This window comes from Talpa europaea, assembly GCF_964194135.1.
Source record: "Talpa europaea genome assembly, chromosome: 8".
NCBI classification, from domain to species: domain Eukaryota; kingdom Metazoa; phylum Chordata; class Mammalia; order Eulipotyphla; family Talpidae; genus Talpa; species Talpa europaea.
Genome location: NC_140075.1, coordinates 57,898,131 through 57,922,256, shown reverse-complemented (window position 1 = coordinate 57,922,256; position 24,126 = coordinate 57,898,131). Strand labels below are relative to the sequence as shown.

The 24,126-nt window shown below is 36.5% G+C and overlaps 1 protein-coding gene across 1 annotated transcript in view; it reads right to left on the bottom strand.

The window, feature by feature from the left end:
* Positions 1-24,126, bottom strand: part of REC114 (REC114 meiotic recombination protein) — a gene marked incomplete at its 5' end in the record, with an annotated part of 75,383 nt that overhangs the window by 16,406 nt on the left and 34,851 nt on the right. The gene's annotated exons all lie outside the window — the stretch shown is intronic.

The following is a 24,126-nucleotide window of genomic DNA, read 5'->3' as shown; positions in this document are numbered from 1 at the left end:
CATTTCTATCTAAAAAAAAAAAAACAAAAAAGGGCAAAGAGGGCAGTAGAGGGCACACAAGTCTCAAAAGAGGGACAACAGATGGCTCCTAAAGGTGGAAAGATGAATGTTTTCTCCAGCTTATTAATAAGCAGAACTGACTAATGATTATGGCAGTTCATAAGCTCCAATTATGCTGTCAGTGGACTTCCTCCATCAAGCAGCCCATTACGTTAGAATGTGTTTAGCATTTAGTAAAATAAATTCAGGGAATGGATAAGCTGACAGTAGCTCCCCCCGCATGCCCACTGCCTTTCTACCTTGCAGAGCTCATCCAGCAGTTAGGGAAGGCTACTAGAGGAATCTGGAAAATCTCCAATGCTTAGAAAACAAAGGAAAATGGCTCTTATCTACTTGAACTCTCACACAATCTCCTTTCCTAATTATGAATATGATGAAAATTGCAACTTCCATAGAAATTTACAGCCCAGGAAAACTATGGGTTAATTATTTGTTACTTTAAATAAAAAAAGGGAAAAAAAGGTCAATTCTACAATGTTGAGTCTTAAATGTTTTACCATCAATAGATTTCTTTTGTTTTATTTATTTATTTATTTATTTATTTTGTGGGACCCTCACTGGTGGCCAGCGATCCAACTGGCGCTGCAGAGGCTTGCGGGCAGCCTCGCAACCCTGCGCCACCAGGGGAGGCCCTCTTTCTTTTGTTTTTAAATGGAAAAAGGTAAACCATTTGTGATTTCTTTGTAAAACTCTCAGAATCAGCAAAAAGAAATATGTTCATAATTCTATCTAAGAAATATAGATTTTTTTTGTAGGAGAAACTGGCACTCACATTAATACAGGCTGTCAATGAAAACTGGTACAGTTGTCATGGTGGGGGGACAATGTAGCAATATCAAAATTACGGGTGTATTTACTCTAACCCACTAACTCCAATACTAGAAATTCATTTACTGCTCAACCTGCACACATATGAAAAGATGCGTGGACAAAGTTAAGCATTTCTGCATTTTTAATAGTAGGAGCCTCAAAACAACTCAAGTGCGCGCGAATAGTGGACTGGTTAAATAAAGTATGTACTATGCACTGGAATGCTCTACAACTAAAAAAAATGGGTGCTCTACCTCAGTGCTATCCAGTGGAAATCGAATCTGAGTCACATATGTAATTTAAATGTTCCCCACAGTTTAAAAACAAAAGTTGATCAAATTTTAACATTTCATTTAATTCAATATACCAAAACCACCAGTATTTCAACATGTAAACAATGTAAAACAGTAAGATACCTTACATTTTTTTGATACTAAGCCTTGGAAACCCAGTCTGTGTTTATACATAGCACCTAAATTTGGATGCTGTATTTCCAAATGTTAAACTGAAATGTAGTCTTAGCAAAACAAAGTTAAGTTTAATGGGAAATGTTTTTATACTGCTTCCACTTTAAAATCTAAATATAAATTATATGAACTTAAAATTCCGGTTTGTAGCTGTACCAGTTATATTTTAAGTGCTCTGCAGCTACAAGGCCGTGTGGCTACCTTCTCAGATGTTCTGTTTGTGCTGTTCTCTAAGGAATACTGCTCAGCAAAAAAAACAAGTTACAGAATAATGTTCACTATAAGTCACCTTTTGTGCAAGGAAAGAGGGAACATACAATATGTATTCAATATGTATTCTTTTATTTGCTTGTATTTCATTGTAAAAGCTGAAAGGATTAGTACATAAGAGACTAATTAAAAAAAGTTGCAGGGAATGGGAGTGAACAGTGCAAGTGGGGTCAAGGCTGGGAGTAAGTTTTTTTTTTACTAATGCTATTTTACATTGCTTTAATTTTTGAACCACATAAATCTCTTATACATTATTATGTTTCTTTCAACAGTGGCTGGGATTTCTTTTTCTCTCATTAATGTTAGAATGAAACTAGATTGAATGAAATGATGTCATTTAAGGACCTGGTTTCATTATATGTCATTTTTGTTTAGAGCTAGTTTCCAAGAACCTATAGATAATGTTCAGTGAGGATTTACTGTATATGGAAATGTTTGTGCAAACAAGGCTATCCATTCCAGTGTGGCATATATTGACTGCATGGATGAGGGCCAGAAAGAAATGATCAGTTTTATGGGAAACTCTACTATGTTTACAACTTTGTAGTAAGTCTAAAGCTACTATAAAATTAATTTTTAAAAAAGAAAATTGGTCAGGTCCTGACTCTGGCCTGATCTACCCATTCCTATCTCTAGTCCAGTCTGGGTGCCATGGGACAGCTCTATTAGGCTACCCCACAGACCCCTCCATGGAAATGTGGACGGCCGTTCTCCACATATGCTGTCACTGCACGTGCAGCCTCAGTGAACTGACTGCACTCCAGTAGTCAACCTGCTATCATGCTCATCTCCTTCTTTATTTTCCTCACTCCTCCCGCAACACCAGTCAATGCCCGATGCTCAGAGAACCTTTCCCAAAAAGCTTTTTCATCTGACCATACTCCCCATTTACAATGACACTGCCACATCAAGCTGCCTCCAGTTCTCCCCAGAATTACTCCCGTATCCTCCCAACTGGTCCTTTTTCTTCCAGGTCCAATTTTGCAATCCATCTTTGCTATTGCCAGAGTAATCTTCGTAGAATAAAATTTGATCAAGCCATTCCCCTTCAATGCCACAATCCCATTATTTTCCATCCCTTTCCACTTCTGCTGCAAAAAATAACTGTAAGATTAAGTCCAAACTCCTCAGTGCATATAAATTTCTAACATCGGCCTTCTGCTTTTCATGCATGATTATTTTGAACTCTCGTATAAACTTTCCATTGGAGTTATACCATACTCCCTGCAGTTCTGAAAATGTACCATGCTACTCACACCTTGATTTCATCATACAGTTCATTTCTGAAATGGTCTTCCTTTTTCAACTTATCTGTTAAAACCCAGCTTTACCTCAACCATATCCCACAGGGCAAAGTTGGCTGACCTCTAGAGTTTCATGCTTTCTCAGCATCTTATGGTCATAGAATATAATAACTAGTTACATTTCTTTCTCCCTGATTAGAATGTGGAGGATAAGGCAGGACAAGGCAGGTTCTAGGATGGGCCTTATTACCCCTTGATCCCATGTCACACTCTTGAGCAGATGCTACTGAAATCAGCCCCAGCAGCGATTCTGTTTAGAACTCTGTGGAGTGGCTGTGCTGGGCAAGGGTGTGACCTTCCTCCCTGACAGTAACCTCTTGTTGAGCCACTTCTTGGCTCTTTTTCCATTTGTCTAAACCATTTTGCTTAGAACTTCATGCAGCTCTTCTCTCTGCCTCATTCCCCTGACTTTTTGCATAAATACCTCTAGCCCTTGTTCATTTCACACCTAATTTCAATGGGGCCACCCTTTATACAATTTTCCCTAGTCCTCTTTTCTTTCATAGCATTTGCCACAGTTTGTATATGTGTCTTTAGTGATTATTTGCTTAATATCTGTTTTTCACTAGACTGTAAGCCTCCTGCAAGCAGCAGCTGTTTTTGTTTTTTGTTTTTTTTGCTCACTAGTATATAAAAATCACCTATTATAATGTTTGACACTATAAGATGCTTCAATAAGTTTTACTGAGTAAATGAAAGAATAAAACTAACAGAATATTTCATATTAGTATCATTTGGGAGCAATGAGGTCTGCAAATTACCCGTCCAAAAATGTAGAACATTCTGCTTTTATGTCACTTACACTAATCATGTTCAAGATTCAGAAAGAGCTTTTTTTTGGGGGGGGGCAGGAAAAGGAGGGATTGGGGTCAAAATAAGGGGTTGCAATTGTATGGGGAATATAAAAATAAAATTAAAAAAAAAAGAAAGAGCTTTTTCATCCTAATGTTTTGGAAGTTAGCACAGAAGTATATGTGTCTAACTACCGGTTCTTCATATATTCCTACATTTCAATAACTGATTTGCCTACATTTGAAAAATGCATCTCTTTGAATCTCCTTTAGGACCAATCTATCTGGTGAATTCAGTGTAGCTCCACAGACAGCGGTCTGTGGTCTGTACTGACTTTCTTAGACAGTTAAGTGACTTGCTGTGTTCCCACAGCATGCTGTGTCTGCTACTGCTGAAACACGCCCTACCTCTAATTTCCTACAAGGGCCAGCCGCTGTTCTCAGGGTTAAAAAGACACAATCTACCAAGGGGAGGGAGAGCACATCAGAACTACTCAGCAAGCTTCCCCCCACTCCTTCATGTTTAGGATACTGTTTCTCCACCTGGTAAAAAACTGCTGCCATAATAAGCCACTATTCATTCATAAAATTCCATCACATCCCTTGAAAGTACTGGTTGGGACTGCAAAAAAGAATGGAGTACTCTAGGAAATACGAAATTTACCATCAGCCTACAGAATAGGAGTCAACAGTGTGAAGCCACGTTTAGGTTAGAAAAGAAGGGTCAGAATTTTAGAGAGAATGGTCAGTAGTGTCATGTGATACACAGGGAGGGAGCGGAAATAAGGGCTAAAAAGCCTGATTTAGTTCTGCAGTCGAGAGGTACTCTGCACTGCAATGTCTGTCTGTCATGCTACCCCCACTCTCTCTCTAGCTCCCCCTTGATTGCAAACTCACAGCTAAAACTGTATTTTCACCTTTGTAACTTGCATATCTGTTGAATAAAAGAAGAATTTTATCTGTGACACACTAAGAGATACCACGTGGATAAGACAAAAAGGAAGCCACCCAAGAGAAGGAAAAAAATAACCAAAATAAATGGATTCAGAGATTAGATGCAGTCAAGTACAGTCCAAGGATAGTGGAAAAGCAATCTGCCCCCTCACACTAACAAAGCCCGTTTGCCGGGCTGTTCATTCTATCACTGAGTGCATTACTTCAATGCTTCAGGCACTGCTCATAAATAACTCCACTGACCAGTGTGGATGAGGAAGCCAGAAGGGCATCATGGGGATTGCTGGCATTTGGCTAGGTCATTTAACTTTAAAACCATGCCTGAGAACATGGCATTTTTTTAATGGAAATGACAATTAAAAATGCTTGCACCTGCTACAAATACTCCAATTCAGAGGAAAACACGGCTACCAAAATAACCTGATGACTAATTGTTACTTGACAATCCACTTAATGCCCAGAGTACCACAAGGGCTTCCAGGTGAATGTGAGGTATTTAGGTGTCAGGTGATTTACTTAAAAACCAGATCCTGGCTTAGGCTTCAGGATTGGGTTTCTGACTCACTTTCCCTGGAGCTCAGATTTGTGAGGTTCAAATTACACTGAAAAAACTGGGGAAAATATCATGATAAAAGAGCGGTTACACACTATGAAAATAATGTGGAGAAGAGCATAAGCACAAGAATTGAGATTTTAAATAATTAAGTTTTCAATAATGAACCAATTATTATTAAGCTAATAAAAGGGAGCAATAAGGTAGATAATAAAATATAATTTACAGCTGCTTAAGAATTTGATTTTTATTTTAGATTTGAATATGGGCATTTCCACTATATTCAGAAATACACAACATTTTGGTTGGAGGAAAAAAAATCTTATCAGAAGAACCTACTGTGAAATTAGCATAAAGATAAGCAACATCCTTTTTCAGACTGAGGCGGCTCAAACATCCCCATTCAATATCTTACTTTATTTTCAAGTCATATTTTTCTTGATTTATAAGAGATACAGAAGCAGTTTGATTTCAAGCGTAAAGTAAATAAAAATTAATGAGTAATGTCAACAAAATAAGGACTATGTTTTAGAATGTCTGATGTTTAGACATTGTAATATTCTATGAAAAGTAGCAATTTATTCCAAAAATACAAAGGATTTATTATGTACCACGTCCTATGACAGGATCAAAGACAAATGACACATGGCCCCTGCCCCAGGGACTGCTAGGGAAATCAAATAACAGCTTAATAGTAACAATCAATGTGAAAGTCCCCTATTTATACAGAAGCACCTGAAAGAGGCATTAGATCCAAAGCCCAGAGGAAATGGCCCTTGAACAGTTTTTTAAAAACTTCATTTCAAAATAATTTATTTTTAACGCTGTAATGTATATTTTCAAATCCATACAAAAGCAGAGAAACAGTAAAATAGTACAAAGGCGCACCATGCATTCATCTTCCAGTTAGAGTAGTTCATGTGGGGACAATCTTAAATCCACACCCATTAACTCCCCACTCCCTTGATTATTCTGTACCAAACCCAGACATGTAAATGTTTCAAAAAAAAAAACTAAGGACTTTTCTTAAAACATAATCACAAAATTATTACTATGCCTTTAAAAACTAACAATTCTTGGGGCCTCTCTGCTGGCACATAGGGTTAAGATGCAACCTATGAGTCTGTCCGCAGCCACTGCAGCATACGTTTGATCTCTGGCCAAGGAGCTACCCACATGGCGCAGCAGACCTCTCCTGACTCACCCGCTGCTCCCCTCAGCAGTGTATTTCAGTCAGTCTGCCTGTTCTGTTCCCCGCTCGTCTCTAGTGAATCCTCTCACCCCCCACACCTCTGGCCTATACCCCAGTTCTTGTATGCATAAATCTTTTCTTAAAAACCTAACAATTCTTTAATATCAAATATCTTTGTCATTGCTCATATTTCTCTAGTTTTTTGTTTCATTATTTGAACAGGGATCCAAATAAGAGCCACATATTTGTGATTATTACATCTCTTGAATCTCTTACACTATTGGTTCTTTCTTTCACTGTCGTCTCCCCCCAGCCCTGCCCCCCACCCCCAAATTTTCATTGAAGAAACTGGGTCTCTAGATCATGGATCAGCAAATGTTTTCTTATTAAGTTATTTACTACTCATTTTTAAGAGCAGTAAATAAGTCTTAAAAATGAGTAGTAAATAGGCCTCCCCGGTGGCACAGCGGTTGAGCGCTGGGTTGCGAAGCTGCCCGCAGCCTCTGCAGCGCCGGTTCGATCCCCGGCTGCTCCCCGGCCACGGAGGAGGGTCCCACATGGTGCGCAGACCTCTCCTGCCACCCGCTGCTCCCCTCAGCAGTGTACTTCGTCACTCTGCCTGTTCTGTTCTCCGCTCTGGCTCTGGTGAATTCTCTCACCCTCCCGCGCTTCTGACTGTACCCAGTGCTTGTATAAATAAATAAATCTTTAAAAAAAAAATGAGTAGTAATAACTCAGGTTTTGCAAACTCTATGTCTATTACAACTATTCAGCTGTGCCCTTGTATAAAAACAGAGAGAGAACACTTAACAAATGAGCAAGTATGACAGTGTTGCAGTTAAACTTTATTTGTAGACCCTGAAATTTGAGTTTCATATAATTTTTACATCTCACAAAATATCCTTCTAAAAGTTCTTCTCAACCCTTTAAAATGTAAAAGCTATTCTTAGCTTACAAACCATACAAAAAAAGGCAATGGTTGAGATCTGTCCTACAGTTTGCCAATCCCTAAGTGTTGTTACTATATCCCCATGATGTCCTTTAATATGTCCCTCTTGTAATTTCATGTAGTCTGGTAGTGAAATAAAAAATCTTTATCAGGTTAAGGTTTATTCCCCCGCCACCCCCCTGAATTTTGTAAGACTACATCCTAGGTTGAGGTGTGTAATTCCATAGGAATATTTCTGTCCTGTGTGAGGTTAGCAGCCACTACTCATCACTGCCTAGACCTATTAATTAAATCAGGTTGCAAAAAGTTGTGTTAAATGTATTTCAACTCATGAAAGAATGTATGAAACATCTATAAAGAGAAACATTGCCTCATCAACTATTTTGTTATTTCAGAAAAATGGGAAAGGCAGGATAAATGCTTACTTCTTTTATTTGCCAACTTTCAAAATAATGAGGTAGTTTCCTAGTAGTCCCCAAAGATGACAATGAGGGTTATTTTTAAGTATCACTTGATATTCAGATTTAAACATTTTGTTTCAACCCATTGCAGTTATTTATTCTCAAACTGCCCCTCTCTGGCTAGCAGAAAAGCGGAAACCTTTCAAGTTGACTCGTGAGTCCTGGCATGCTGTTAGTAATCTCAAGTATCAGAAGCCCAGGTGTCTACATCTGCTTCGCCCTACACAGATGATGATATAACGAAGGTCTTCAGCTGCTGGGATTCAGCAATACCCATTCAAATTTGCAGGATCGTGAAATGCCTAGGCATCTAGTTTTGTTGTAGATGTTATCCATGGGTCTTTGGCTTTACGGTCTCATATGATCTATTTTAATGGGAAGCTCTGAGAAGATTCAAAAGCTATGACACCTTTTCTGGCCCAAAAGGAATTAGAGGGTCAGAAATTATATTCCTGTATAAACTACAAAAACTATTGAAAATAACTATTTTCATACAACAGAAAGAGGTAGTATAATACTGTGGATACTTGATGAAAGGGTAACAAATAAAGTGGGTCCTAATTAAATGGGAGGGGAGATATACTATGTTTGCAGCTTGGATTAGGATATTAAGATGCCAATTCTCTTCAAATTGATACACAAATTAAAAAATCTTGCAGAAATTTACAGAAATTAATGAGCTGATTCTGAAGTTTATCTGGAAATGCAAAGGTTCTAGAATAACCAAAATAGACTTTGAAAAAGGATAAAGGTGGAAGACTTTTACATCAGTTTCAACAGTATTATAAATCTGAATATCGATACAGCATGGTTTTGACATAAGAACAGACACAGAGATTGTTGGCACAGAACAGAGTTCAGAAGTACACCCTCACCATATATGGTGAATTGATTTCAAGAAAAGTGCCACAATAATTCAATGAAGAGAGTAAATCTTTTTCAACAATGATACTAGGAAAATGTAATTGTCCATTTGGGAAAAAAATAAACCTTGACCTTTATTTCACATCATACACAAAATTAACAATAAGTCATAGGCCTAAACATGCTAGCTAAACCTATAAATACTTTTTTGATAAAATACAGGGAGAGAACCTTTGTAACCTTGGGTAGGCAAAGGTTTCTTACATAGCACAAAAAATGTATGAATCATGAAAGAAACTTCATAAATTGGACTTCAGAAAATTTTAAATCTTTAGTTCTTAAATAATAAGAACATGTAAAAGTCTCAAAACGTTCACATTACACATATCTGACAATGGACTAGCATCCATAATCTATTTTAAAAACAAAAATACTTCTCACAGAAAACTCAATAGACAAAAGATTCGGACAGACACTTTACAAAGGAAGCTATACTCATGGCCAATAAAAAACATTAAAAGATACTCAACATATTAATCATCAGAGAGAAATTAAAATCAGAATGAAGTGCCACTACAAGTCCACTAGATTAGCTAAAATTAAAGACTCACAATACCTAGTGTTACCGAGAATATGGAGCAATGGGAATATTTGTACACGGCTGGTCAGTGTATAATGGTACAACTACTTTGGAAAATGATTTGGCAGTGTCTTATAAAGATTTCTACTGTACTACCCAGCAATTTTAGTCTTAGGAATCTACCCAGGAGAAATGAAAATATAGAAGTGACTTGCTGGGAAGATGACATCAGAGGAAATTCTCTGCTTTGCTCCAGGGAGAAACTGAGAAGACCAAGTAAGCACTCAACTTAGAGGACCCTAGGACGTGGGGAATGGGGGGGATAAAGGGGGGACTACAATGCCTCATGATCACCAGGGACCAAGGCTGACCAAGCATGAGAGAAGAGACACAGAGAAAATTCAACTCTGGGCAAATAAAAGGTGAGTGGAAGAAGAGGTGGTCACTGTGGCAGAAACCATGGCTCAAATTTGTGCCCTCTCTGTAATCTGGAAGAGTCTGTGCAAGACTGGTATTGTTTCTTCCTTAAATGTCTGAAAGAATGCACCAGAGGGTGTCCCCGGTGGCGCAGCGGTTGAGCGCTGGGCTGCAGAGCTGCCAGCAGCCACTGCAGCGCCCATTCGATCCCCAGCCACTGGCAAGGGTCCCACATGGCACACAGACCTCTCCTGCCACGCCCGCTGCTCCCCTCAGCAGTGTACTTCGTCAGTCTGCCTGTTCTGCTCCCTGCTCTGGCTCTGATGAATTCTCTCACCCTCCCCCACTTCTGTACCCAGTGCTTTTATAAATAAATAAATCTTTAAAAAAAAAAGAATGCACCAGATATGTATAGAACTATAGCAGATCTTTGTGAAAAGGTTAGCTTTGCTGTTAGCTTTGGTAAATTGCATTTTTCAAAAAATTTGTGCATTTCATCCAAATAATCAGATGTCATGACAAAGATGTTAAAAATATCCTCTTATCTCTTTTAATGTTTGTAGGCTCTACCCTGATATTCCTTTCATTATTCATTTCATAATATTCCTATATTTTCTCTACTAAAAAATCATCTTTGTAAGAGTTTATCAATTTAATGTACTTTTCAAAGCACTGATTTTCACCTTTGATGACTGTTTATATTGTGCATTTGGTTTATAATTCATTGCCTTCTTTTTATTCTTGTGTTCCCTTAGGTTCAATTTGGGTTTTTTTCCCCTGTCTTTTTAAGGCATAAATTTAAGTAATTGATTTTCAGTCTTTCATCTTTTCTATTTTTTAAGTACATGATTTCCTCTACGCACAACATATCTAAATATGCTATGTGCACTTGAAATGTGCAGTCTATCACTCCTGGGTTCAGTGTTCTATATATGTCAAATTAGGTCAAGATTGTTCACTGTTTTGTTTCATCATCTATATCTGTACTGATTTTTGTCTGCTCTACTGTATGCTATTGAGAGAGATGTTAAAGTCTCCCACTATGGTTGTGGATTTATCTATTTCTTTCATATATTCTATGTATTTCATGTAATTCTTTTTTTATGTGTTAAGATTTAAAAAAAAAAAAGTTTAGTCCAGTCATTACCTCTGCTGAGAAAACTTTTTTACATCCTGAAAGACATATTGATTCTATATCTTCACAATTTTTTTTTGTAAAACTGCTGTAGCACTTAGCACTCTGTCCTGTGTAGTTGCCTAGTCTGTGAGGTCTTTGAGAGCAAAGAACAAACTGCAAACCTCTGAATCTCTTTGTTCAAGAATGACATTCATTCAATAAGCACTTACAAATATTTGTTGAATGAATGAAAAATTTACAATGTCATTCAAAAGTGGTTAATTTCTTGTAAACAAATACGAGTTACAAACTCCTGAAAACTAGATAAAAATCTATTCTTATCTTTCCTCATCTTTTATCAAAGAATAGATCATCCAAACAGAAAATCAATAAGCAGTATCAACCTTACATGGCACAATTAGACCAGATGGACTTAGTCATAATAGTCTTAACAATTTTAAATGTAGTTACCAATAACACATATCACAAATGTACTATTTAAGAGAAGACCAGGAAAAAGAAGTTTAATGAGACAAAGTAGATCAATGTCACTGCAAAATAAAACTGCCACACAGTTCTTCACCAAGTCTGAGGCAAAATGGTGTAGCAGTAAATGGTAGTAAAGTCAATTCCTAGAGTACTCTTTGCCTTTGGTTATATGCACCACTCCTTATATACTACTCCCTATTAAGAAAAAAAATGGATCTTAAAAAAACATCTTTTTACACAATTTGTTGGATCATTATCTTAAAAAATTTTAATAGTGATAAAAATATATAAAATGCACCATCTTAACTTTTTAGTATATATTTCAGCATTCACACCGTTGCACAACCTATCTCCAGAACTTTTTCATTTATAAAACAAATTTTGTGTCCATAAACAGTAATTCCCTATTTTCCTCCTTCCCCTATCCACTACCATTCTATTTTCTGACTATGAATTTGACTCTAGGAACCTAATATAAGTGGAACTATACAGTATTTCTCTTATAATGTCCTTCAAGGTCACCCACTATGTAGCATATGTCAGAAATTTCCTTCTTTTTTTAAAGTTTGAATAATTTTCTATTGCATGTATAGCCCATTTTGTTTATCAAGTCACTAGTCTGTGGACACTTGAGTTGCTTCCTCCCTTTGCCTATTATGAATAATGGTGCTATGAACAGGGGTGTACAAATATATCTCTTTGAGATCCTGTTGTCAGTTCTTTTGGATATAAACCCAGGAAAGGGATTGCAGTGTCATTTGGAAGTTTGTTTTTTTTTTTTTTAATTTAAGGAAATATCACAGCGTTTTCTATAGCAGTTATACATTTTATAATCCCACCTGCAGTGCATAAGGCTTCTAATATCTCCATATCCTCATCAACACGTGTAGTTTTGTTTTTATTTTAATGTTAGCTGATGAGAGGCAATATCTCACTGTGGTTTTGATTTGTAGTTCTCTAATGATTAGTGATATCGAACATCTTTTTATGTGCTTGTCGGTATCAATGTGTCTTTAAGATTAGTTATTATTTGGCTCTACAACCAGTAGCAGCACATGCAACAAGAATAATTATAGGGCCTCCCTGATGGCACATGCAGTTGAGTGCAGCACTGTGAAGCTGTCCACAGCCTCTGCAGCGCGGGTTTGATTCCTGGCTGGCCAGGGAGATACCAACATGGCGCGGCAGACCTCTCCTGTCTCACCTGCTGCTCCCCTCAGCAGTGTATTTCGTCAGTCTGCCTGTTCCGTTCCCCACTCTCTCTGGTGAATCCTCTCACCCCTCGCATTTCTGGCCTGTACCCCAGCTCTTTTATGCATAAATAAATAAATCTTTAAAAAAAATACAAGAATTAACAATTTTGTTTGGCTTACTCTTACTCAACTTAGCAGTATTCACCATAGCTGACCACCTTTTCCTTTATGGAATGTGTTTCTACAACACCATATTCTCCTAGTTTCCTGTCCCTGACAGCGCCTTTTCTCCTCCTTCATTACTTTATTCTCCTTAACCACCTCTTTATCTACTTTTTTTTCCTAAGCCCTCTCCCCTGGCTATCTTCACCACAGCCACAGTCTCAATTACTACTTAAATATCTTTGCTTTCCAAATCACTTCTTCAGTGCAGACCTCTTTCTGACATTCAAAGAACCAGGAGGTTATTAAACAGTAAATGAGGATATGTGGAGCTGATATTTCTGCTTAAATATCTCAAAAACACCTCAAATTTAAACTGTTGAAAATCAGAGCCAGGTCAATACACACACCCTCTTACTCCCTCCCCCTCTACTGTCAGGCCTGGCTCTGTAGTGGTCCCTAAAGCTCCCCTACCTCAATGAATGAGGCTACTACCTCAGTTGCGTTACATGGGCCAGAAACTTAGAAGTTCTTCACACCTCTCTCCCCACTCCATCCACATATATAGACTGCCACTAGACTTAATGATTTTAGCTTTTTTTTTTTTTATTTTTTTTTTATTTTATTTATTTTATTTTTTTTTATAGAGGCATGCTTTATTTATTTGTTTGCTGGTTTGTTTGTTTTTTGTTTATACATGCACTGGGTACAGTCAGAAGCGCGGGAGGGTGAGAGAATTCACCAGAGCCAGAGCGGGGAGCAGAGCAGGCAGAAGGACCGAAGTACACTGCTGAGGGGAGCAGCGGGCGGCAGGAGAGGTCTGCACGCCATGTGGGACCCTCCTCTGGTGGCCGGGGAGCAGCCGGGGATCGAACCGGCGCCGCAGAGGCCGCGGGCAGCTTCGCAACCCAGCGCTCAACCGCTGCGCCACCGGGGAGGCCCTGATTTTAGCTTTTAAATAACTTTTGAATCCACTTCTTTCCATCCTGGTAGTTACCTTCTTCTTTCTTGATTTACTGAAATACACCTGAGTGTGCTTCCTGTGCTCTCACCCACTGCACCCCTTTTCTCCACACTACTGCAGGAGAGTTTTTATCTTGCATATCCTTTCTTAGCATCCCTAAATATCATCTCATTTCATTTGGGATAAAACTCAAATCTTTTACATTCTCTGCAAATAAGTGGAAAGGGTGAAGTATACAGACATCTGCACATCTGATTTATAAACAGAAGACTCTCAAAGATCATAAATTGCCAAGAAATCATAAGGACAATCCAGGACTTAAAACCTCTTAAGAAACCTCTGTTCTTGGGGAGTCTCCTGACTTCCCCCAATAAGAACATTGGGAGAATGGAATTGATAAGTGTGGTCTTAGGGACAGACTGCAATTTTGGAGCCGATAAACATTTCTTACAAGATTTGAGTAAGATATAGTCCAGAATGCTGTCTCACTTTCATGGCATGGGCATTTCATTTATCAATATAATCACCAAGGTTTTGCTGATCTACCTTAATTTACTCTTCTCCATGACTTAGGCAGAGAGCAGTCTATGTCCCTGGGAAACATTCCCATATCTTTGCTTTACAGCTTATCTCTCAGAGGGAAATCTATTTCTCTTGTTTTCAGGGTATTGCTGGCCCCCTCTCTAAAGCCTTTGGACATTTAGATGACTAATAATCAGAACTTTAATTTCTTTGGTAGTTGAAACTGGTCTTTAAGTTCAGTTCCTTGTGAATAAGATGGATTGTGGAAAAATGTGAAAATAGCTATGTGTGCCTTCAACAGTAGCATCCCCTAGTCACAAAGATTATCCCATGTCTTAGCTTGGGCTGCTATAACAAAATACCACAGACAGAGTGGCTTAAACAACAGACATTTAAGTATTTCTCACAGTCCTAGAGACTATGATGACTGAGAGCAAGATACAAAGAGTTCAGTGTCCCTGAGAGCCCACTTCATGCCTGTGGTCAGCTATCTTCTCATTTTGTACTTACATGGCCTTTTCTGAGTGTGAGTGTGAGCACAATTGAGTGTGAGCACATATGTGATGAGAACGAGTGTGAACATTTGAGAGATCCCTTCCTTTTCTTACAAGGGAACTGATTCTATTACAAGTGTTCCACTAAGTCTAATGACCTCCCAAAGGTTCCATCTCCAAATACCATTACATTGGGGGTATGGCCTCAACACATGAATTTAGAGGGGCTACAATTTCAAGCATAAGAGCCAAATGCCTTCAGAATTTGCAAGCACGTCACCAAGACAGTAACTACAGGAACCCAGTAAGAATACAGATCTTATTACAGAGTAAGAATGCGATAAGCATTTTTAAGTACTGTAATCATATTATTGATCTGCTAGAAAAGAAATCTCCCAGAATTCCAGACTTAAACCAACAATAATAAAAGATAACACAATAAACTACTTGAATATATTAATATATCTAGAGAAAAAAAGACTGTCAGTATCACAGGCAAATGTTGGTAGTACATAAGCACTTTCTAAAAGTATGTGACTTTCGGCCCAGTACTTAAAATTATTCTAATTACAACAAATGTGTTCTCATTTTAAAGTTCATCCTTCTAGTCTTTCTTTGTTCTTTATGTTACTGAAGTGCACTTGTATTCTGAATACTGCTTTAGTTACAACATTGTTATATCATAAGCATTTTTCATTGTTTCATTTTATTTAATTGTGTGAATTTTTATTGAGGTAACATTGGTTTACAACATTGCATATGACTCAGGGGTATAGGTTCGCACCTCTTCAGATCTATGTTACCACACTACACCCACCACCAAAACACTCAATCCTCTACCATATTTTAATGCCTACCATATAGATCAACTATTTTTCAGAACCAATGCTTCAGTGTTGGCTATTGTAAATATTTTCATTTTATCCCTACCATGAATAACACTGTGATACACATCTTTGGATATATAACTTTTTAATATTTTATATTATCTTAGGATAGATTCTGAGAAATGGAACTGGGCCAAACTGCACTCTATGGGGGTCTTGGTAATATTGGCAAATGATGAAAACAATTTAGAAAAATAATGTTTTATACCACCAGTAACCAGCAATATAGGAACATAATAGTTTCATCACATTCTTAACATACTATATATTAAAATTTAATTTCTCCTAAGCAAAAACATCTTTTTTTAATATCTTTCATTACTATCTATTCTGTTCATTTATTCATTCAGTAATTCTCTTCTGTGCCAGATACTATGCCAGACTCTGGGGCAAATGAACAAAGACAATCTCTGACCTCAGAGAGCTTATAGTTCAGAGACAGAGAAAGGAAACAACAATACACGACTTAGTAATTAGAGTGGGGATAAGTGCCACAACGGGGGTCAGTACAAGACATATAGAAATGGGGCTGACACTGATGTCAGATGCTTGGAATGACTTCCTGAGAAGGTTATGTCTGCTATCTATTCTGATTATCACAGAGACTGAATATATCTGTAAGTTTGTTTACTTTTTTGCAAATTGTATGCTCATGTATATGTTTGCTAAATGATCTGTAACTCTCTTGTTTGTTTCCTATCCCTGTCCTTCAGCCATCCAGTTTCATTCTGTGGAGAAACCACTGAAACCAAGTTCTTATGAACCCTCCAGATGTACTCATGTATCAGCAGTAGTATGTATACATGACATTTTTTATCTAAATCATATCATTTTCATTTCTATGGATGACCTTTTTATGTACTCTACCAATTTTTAATTTAGTTATAATTTATTTTTATTAAATTATTGATATTCTTCATATACCATGCATAAAGCATTGTGGGTTTTTTCCCTTAAATAGCAAATATTATCATTTTTAAAAATAGATTCTGGGTTCTTTTATCTGACTGAGAAAGGTTTTTCTCATTTCATTTAAAATTTTTTTAGTTTGGTTATAGATTTTATTGGACATACCCAAATTTTCCATTTTTATGTAGTAAGTATCTGTTGATCTCTTTCTTGGTGATTTAGAAAATCCTTCCAAGGTCAGAAAGCTATGGAGTAATACACAAATTTATATAAGTACCATCTCTCAAAGCTGTATGCTCTTGATCATCCAAAAGATCTCTAATTTGATGTGGTTGTTGGCTGGTAAGCACAGAAGATGGGATTTATAAAAGTAATTTATTCACTTACATTTATATTCCAAAAGATTCATAATTGTAATAAAAATGATTCCACAAATTATTGAATTTAATTTTGAAAGGAAATACATATGGCTGAATTAAACCATTTTCCTTATCACACCAAGTGTATCTACTTGTTCACAGTTAACATCAATCTCTGACCTAATTCCTGAATTATTAAATATAGCACTTCCGCTTGCATTCATTTCTAGTGGCACTTCAGCCATGTTATATCAGCACCACAGGCATCTTTTTAAACTTTTAATTTTTAGATTTCACAAGTAGTAGTAATTATATCAGTGCAGTGAACCAGCTGAGCTAGGTATAATGCCACCTTTTTGCTATTTCAGTACCGCTTAGACAATACTAAGTGACATTAAAAGAATCAGGAAAACATGGCAAAGCTTTTATAAAAGAGAAGGGTCAAAATTCAGAGTCTCATTTCTCAGTTCTATCTTCCATTAATAGAAAATAGATGTGACAAAAACCAAATGCAAAAGCAGAGCTTTTAGCTTCTAAGAATTATCAAAGCTTTCCGTACCTTTAATTTATGGAAACTACTATAAGCTTTCTGCAAAGAATGACTAAGTCAACATGAAAACATATGCATAAAAGGGAAAAAAAGGCAGTGAGATGTTAATTCTTTGTTGGTTTATAAGGGATGTGCCCTATACAAACGATATTTCTTGGGGTGCACTCCTCAAGTGATCTGTCAGTGCAACAGGGGAACAAAGGCCTTTCAAATTGAGTATGTTAGAGTAGTTACATGTGAATTTTGTATGAACAGGCTAAGGAGGAGAACTAGAGCTGAACTTTGGGTGAGAAAAGGCCTGAGTTAGGGCAAAGGGCAATGGTTAAAAAAAAATAATGAGGGTCCTAGCAATTTGCACCAAAAAGATGGGCAGAAAATTTGCATACCAAGATATGGGACAAAAGCTATTTTCCTTAAGAGTCTTGGTATATGTAGCAAGTTTCAGAGAAACAGTAGAAAATACATGGTAAAACCTGATCAATAATGACATATACATATTTAATTGGCAAATCTACACAGACCAAAAGCCCAATCAAATTACAGAAACATTTAAAAATTTCTATTCATAGATGATTACCACAAACACAGTGAATGGAAGATCATTCATAAATACTGAAGGGACTGCAACTAAATCCTAGGAACTGTGCAAGGTAAATAAGATTAAAAGATAACTAAGCCACAATGAGAGCACAGACAAGTGAGGAAGATAAACACACAGGAGTTTTCCACAGAGAAGGGAAAAACAAAACAAGAGTCATTCCAGGATGTCAGTAAATACAGAGGAGTAAAGGAACAATGCATAAACAAGGAATAGAACGCAATTTAGTTTGGCTAGAGAACAGGATACAATCTTAATATTGCTGAAATTTAGGCAACCCAAGATCAGTGTTTCTTAATCCAAATTGAAATGAAATTCAACAAAATGTCTACATTCTCTAACAAAACCTATCAAATAAAACATACTTTTTTTTACACCATGTATTATATAATCAGTGCTTTAATAAATTAAACATTTTAAGCATTTTATTCCAGTGCAGTTCAATATGTAAAATCTGTTTTCCCATGCCCCAACCAGTATACTCCTGAGGAAGAATATTAAGTGACACATTTGTAAACTCAGGAGCAAAGCCTAAGCAACATAGATCTTGAGTTATGTAAAGAAAAATCAAGAGGAGGGGAGGCAACTGCTGATTGTGAGCATGAAGGGAACCAACATCACTAGGCAGCACAAAAATGAACTGTAGGCTGCATTCCTGCATCCATTCCAGGAAATGGATGGTGTTAGGACAACTGATTATCCATATAGAAAAAAATGGTAATGGTTCCTATAATATACTACACACAAAGGTAAATTCCAGAAGATTAGACACATGGGAAAAAGAAATCTGAAAATATTTCTAAGAATTTCTGAAACAAGGTAAAAGCACAAAGAAATCAAATAAATCCTTTTACATAAAAACAAAACTTACATGCAGTGAAAGTCATCAATAACTAACTGAAAGCCAACCATGGACTGGGAAAACAGATTTGCAACCCACATACTAGTCCACATCAAAGGACTGGTATCCAGAATGCACAAAGGTCTAAACATTATAAATAAAAGACAAGCTAACGAGAAAATGGGCATGGGACAAAAAAAAAATCAATTCATACATGAGGAAACGTCTGTTGCCAATATGGAAAGATGCTAAAGCTGATTATAATAGGAAAATGAGATTTTAAAACATGGGCTACCATGCACTGGATTAAAAACATTTAAAATATTTTTCACAGGGTATTTTGAGAATATATGTAAATATATAAATAGTAAAATAGTAAAAATAGTAGAAAATAGTAAAATAGTAAAATGAAAATAGTAAAATGAACACCCATGCACCCCCCCCCATCCCAACAACTATTCATTCATGGTTAATCTTATTCCATCTATACTTCCAACCACCTGATGATATTAAAGCAAATCCCAGGCATTTCAGAATTGTTTCTGTAAATATTTTAGTTATACCCTTAAAAACCAAATACAAATATTAAGGCAGATTTAATACATCCACCCTTTTTAGTTTACAGTTTAAGAGTTTGCAAACAACCACATTTGTGTACCTGCCATTATAGTCCATTATGCTCCCCAAATTTATCTCCTGCCTCTCTGAAGTCAACCCTTACTACTCATTCCAGGTCTTGGTAATCACTGATTTTTCTGCCCCTATAGTTTTCCCTTTTCCAGAATCAGGTAGATGGAATGATACATATGTACTCTTTTGAATCAGTTTCTTTCACTTTCAGAATGCATTTAAGATTCATTTATGTGGTCAAGTGTCTAGTCACGTTGCAGAGAAGTAATGCATAGATATATCCCGGTTTTATTTTTACAGTCACCAGAGGAAAGACTTTGGGTTGTTTCCAGTTTAGGGTGATAATGAATAAAGCTGCTGTAAGCATTTGTGAACCAATTTTCTTGGGAAAATAGATTTTCATTTCTCTTGAGTAAATATCTAAGGGCTTTTATTGCTGGGTCTTTTGGTATGCCCGTATTTAATTTTACAAGAAACCACCACATTTTCCATTTAAGTGGCATTATCATTTCACATTACCAATAGCAAAACATGAGGCACCCACTTATTCTGCATCCCTGCACACAGTGTCAGTTTTTGTTTATTTAATCTTGGGCATTCTAATAGATACATACTCTTTTTTTACTGGGGTTTTAATTTGTATTTCTGTAACAAATGCAATCCAGTAACAACTGAAACTGATGCAAGCATAGAAAAATACTAAAGATTGCTTAAAGATGGGTGGTAGATGCAATGGTGTTTATTATTTTCCCCATGTTTTGCTGTTTGAAATTTTTTCACAATAAAATGTCTTTGGATCTCTAATTCATCCTTGATAACTCCTTATAAATGCCCAAACAAAAATATTTAACTTTAGTACCAATGTATGCCTTGAAAAGATTGTCCTTTATGCAAGTAATGGTCTACATACAGTATTTGGGGGACATAACAGCAATCCATAGAATGGATTAGAATCATAAAATATAAAAAAAGTTTTAATTTTCTATGCCCTGACAAAATTTTAATACTAAAATTTAAAATCAATCTAATCTTAGTGTGGTAAGAAAATGTTACTACAAAAATTAGCCTTCAGCTTTATTGATATTTTCATTATTCTTTTCACTAAGATTTGTTATTTAATAATGAAAAGGAGGGGCCTCCCCGGTGGCGCAATGGGCTAAGGCACAACCTATGAAGCTGTCCACAGAGTTCAATCCCCCTGCCGGCCAGTGAGCAACCCACATGGCGCAGCAGACCTCTCCCGTCTCTCCCGCTGCTCCCCTCACCAGTGTACTTCGGTCAATCTGCCTGCTCTGTTCCCCACTCTGTCTCTGGTGAATCCTCTCACCCCCACACCTCTGGCCTGTGCCCCAGCTCTTGTATGCACAAATAAATCTTTAAAAAAATAATGAAATGGAGAATACACAGTATACAAGTGTTACATTCTGAATAAAATTACTATATTTATTATAAATAAATATAGGAATATTAAAGAAGACTAAATTACAGAACTGCACTTAGAAGTAAATTAAGATGCTACCATTAACAAGTGTGCGCCAAAATATTTGAAAGTATATATATATGATCCTGGAAAAGCACAACTTGTGAACAACATCTCAAGGAGAAATAAAATTTTTCAATAGTTTTATAAGCATTAAAATAATTGGAAGAAAATGTAGATAAAAATCTCTTGACAGCAGACTTAGCAATATTTTTGTGGTTTCTTCTCCAACATCAAAAGAAACACAAGATCATATAAACAAATGGTATTATATTAAATTAAAAACTTTTGTAATGCAAAAGAACTATCATTGAAATGAAAACGTATCTTACTGAATGGGATATTATAATTGCAGATCTTATATCTGATGAGGGACTAATATCCAGAATATATAAACAACATGCACAACTCAGCAACAACAAAAATATAACCTGGTACAAAAAATGAGCACAGGATCTAAACAGACATTTCTCCAAAGAAGACATACAGATGACCAAGAGACACATGAATATCCTACATCACTATCATTAGGGAAATGCAAATCAAAATCACAATGATATTTCACCTCATGCTGGTTAGAATGGCTATTATCAAAATGTCAAGCAACAATAAATGTCGCTGAGGATGTGCAGAAAAAGCAAGCTTGGTCCATTGTTGGTGGAATGTAAACTGGTACAATCATGGTAGAAAACTGGAGTGTCTTCAAAAAGTCCAAAACAGCGCTGTCATGTGATCCAGTAACCCCACTTTTGGGCATTTACCCCCAAACTATGAAAACACTACCTGGAAATGACACCCTTATGTTCTTTGCAGTGCTATTCACAATATCCAAGATATGGAAACAAGTGCCCACTGAAAGAGGAATAGATAAAGAAGTAGTATATGCATGTAATGGAATTCTACTCAATAATAGAAAAGGTGAGACCTTGCCATCTGGGACAACATGGATGGACTTTGATGGTACTGTGCTAAGGGAAATAAGTCAGAAGGAGAAAGACAAATGCTATATGATTTCACTCATTTGTGGACTGTAAATAAAACAAAAAAAACAAACCTTTAGACTCTGACAACAGAATGGTATTTATCAAAGGTGAGGGCAAATGGGTAAAAAGGGTAAATTGGTTGATGGTGGATGGTGAATGGACATGTGGTGGCAGGTGTGATGAGAAAAGGTAATTCTTGAAACTATACAATGTTGTAAACAAATGTTACCACAATAAAATGATAGAAATAAAAAAGTAGCAATAATTAATAAAAGTACTTTAATAAATACAAAAAGGAAAAAAGAAAAAAAATACTGGTTCATCTTACTAAGATCACTTTTAGAGCTATACTTTTCACAACAGAATTTTCTTAAATACTGAACACACTTACAGAAGAATATGATTTTAATAAGTCATTTCACATGAAAATAAATATATACAGTTCCTGAATAAAGTATTTATAGCTCTAATTGTTGCCCATAGTTTTGCACCTGGCCTTTGATTATCTGATGAAACATTTATTCTGAAAAATAAAGCATGAAATCATCTTGCTTAAAAGGGAATCAATTCAGTCCTTCCTGGCAAAGAATCACATAATAAATGCTATCATTTATTTTGGACTTCTCTATGAATTTTTACTTTTGCTACCCTCCTCCTCCAGAAGAAAAATGACAAGGAATACTTGTATAAAACCATTTTGTCTTAAATTCTACTATACACTTCCACACAGTGTAATAATAACTTGTTACTTTTAAGTTTCAAGTAGCACTTGGCTCAACAAGACTGAATATTATATCCTCAGGATACAATGCAGTAAGATACACTCTTAGTAAAAACAGTGCTTGGTATTTACTCCAAATCTACCCCATCTACTCTAGATAGGTGAAAGTAGCTTAATTGACATGCCCAAATTCTCACCTAATTTGTAATGGCAAATGAATCACTGCCTCCCCAAACATAGGCAGATCCCAACTCCTATGAAATGGGTAGAAATTAGGTGACTCCCTCCTTCAACCCACAGAGCAAGGGAGATACCTAACACAAAGGGGACACAGCCATACATCCTAGGGACAGAGAGTTGGGGAGGAATATGTGGGTAAGGATTCAAATGCTAAATTTCGTTCAGTAGGATGGAGTTCAGGCAAGCCGTCTAAAACAACTCCCAGTTCTCTATTTTGACTTATCGAGAAAGTGGTAATACTAGCAAAAAATGAAATTGAAGAGACAGGAACTTTTCTAATAAATTGAAGCTTAACTAACTTATATACACAGCAAAGCTTGATACATTTTTACACACATTATTTTACCATCATCCAGATCAAGACAGAACATATCCAAACCTAGAAGTCTCCCTCAAGTGATGGCTCCTAGTCAATAACATCCCCATCTCACCTGCTGCTAAAGGCAACCGTTATCCAGACTGCTTGAATATATATACTCTTTCGTAGCTAGCTTCTTCAAGGGAGCAGAATATACCGGGTGAAAAGAGCATGGAAGAATATTTCTTACCACCTGTAAGGGATTCACAATCTAGAGGGGGAAATGGATCAATGAATAATTACATAAACGAAAACCATTTTAAGAGCAGGACAGTCAGGGTGCTGAGGAGAACACAGGAAAAGAGAGGCTCAGTTTGCTATGGCAGTCACGGAAGTCACCAATAAATACTAAATTGAAAACAAAAAGGTGGAAGATATGCTTAATGTTGATAATCTGCATGGGATTTCACAATATTATTTTCTCCACTTTTGTGTATGTTTGACAGTATCTTTAATAAAACTTTAAATTGTGTCCTAAAATAATAAATAGGAGCTAATCAGTAAGACAATGATACAAGAGCATGACAGAAATATGAAAAGTAAAAGTGAGAAATAAAGTTATACAGTTTTCAGAAAATAACTAATTTTGGGAAATGTAGGCGTTAAGAGAGAAGTCAAGCAGGAGCCAACATTATGGTCCCTGTATCATGTGCTAAGGAAGCTGAACTTTCTCCTGAGACAAATGGGAGCCACTAAAGAAACTATAGGCAAAAGAATTATCTGATGAGACTTGTACATTAGAATAATCATTCAGTTACCACTACAGACACTAAACAAGAGATGAAAGAAAAGGGCAATTTCTGAAGTAACACTGAGAGATAAAGCTTAGCACTTATAATTATTTAAAAACAAAATTTTAATAAAGAGCCTAAACTGAGGCAAGAGCAATAAAGACGAAGGAAACATGAAACCCCATGCACCTATCTATATTTCTAACACAAGTTTTCTTTAGATGAT